The sequence below is a fragment of the Triticum aestivum genome, unplaced genomic scaffold (assembly GCF_018294505.1).
Source record: "Triticum aestivum cultivar Chinese Spring unplaced genomic scaffold, IWGSC CS RefSeq v2.1 scaffold111814, whole genome shotgun sequence".
Taxonomy (NCBI): domain Eukaryota; kingdom Viridiplantae; phylum Streptophyta; class Magnoliopsida; order Poales; family Poaceae; genus Triticum; species Triticum aestivum.
The window spans coordinates 1-802 of record NW_025304509.1 but is presented as its reverse complement, the minus strand read 5'-3'; the positions used below and the strand labels follow the sequence as shown (position 1 = coordinate 802).

At 51.9% G+C, this 802-nt stretch overlaps 2 non-coding genes across 2 annotated transcripts; both read right to left on the bottom strand.

The window, feature by feature from the left end:
• Window positions 1-171: 171 nt before the first annotated feature.
• Window positions 172-290, bottom strand: LOC123179498 (5S ribosomal RNA). The gene has a single exon (XR_006490407.1). It is a non-coding gene; the product is annotated as a 5S ribosomal RNA (ribosomal RNA).
• A 297-nt stretch (window positions 291-587) lies between these two features.
• Window positions 588-706, bottom strand: LOC123179499 (5S ribosomal RNA). The gene has a single exon (XR_006490408.1). It is a non-coding gene; the product is annotated as a 5S ribosomal RNA (ribosomal RNA).
• Window positions 707-802: the final 96 nt, after the last annotated feature.

Below are 802 nucleotides of genomic sequence, written 5' to 3'. Positions count from 1 at the left end.
CCTCTCAACCGCACCAGTGCACGCTTGCCGCGCCACAACGCCGACGCTGGACCCGTGAATCGTGAGCACCCAGCTATGACTTACCGCACTCGTGCAAAATAATAAAACACGGTAAATATATTACTTACACGTGCGTTTTGTTTTGCAAGCGGCGCGAAAAAAATTAAAAAGGGAATGCAACACGAGGACTTCCCAGGAGGTCACCCATCCTAGTACTACTCTCGCCCAAGCACGCTTAACTTCGGAGTTCTGATGGGATCCGGTGCTTTAGTGCTGGTATGATCGCATCCGACATGTTACCCCGGTCTTCGTCCCTTATCCTTGCCCCTCCCAGCTCCACAACAAAGACGATTGCACATTGCTTTGGCCGCTCCCTCTCAACTACGGAGACGAGTTTAACGCGGTTTCCACCCCTCCCTCTCAACCGCACCAGTGCACGCTTGCCGCGCCACAACGCCGATGCTGGACCCGTGAATCATGAGCACCCAGCTATGACTTACCGCACTCGTGCAAAATAATAAAACACGGTAAATATATTACTTACACGTGCGTTTTGTTTTGCAAGCGGCGCGAAAAAAATTAAAAAGGGAATGCAACACGAGGACTTCCCAGGAGGTCACCCATCCTAGTACTACTCTCGCCCAAGCACGCTTAACTTCGGAGTTCTGATGGGATCCGATGCTTTAGTGCTGGTATGATCGCATCCGACATGTTACCCCGGTCTTCGTCCCTTATCCTTGCCCCTCCCAGCTCCACTACAAAGACGATTGCACATTGCTTTGGCCGCTCCCTCTCAACTACG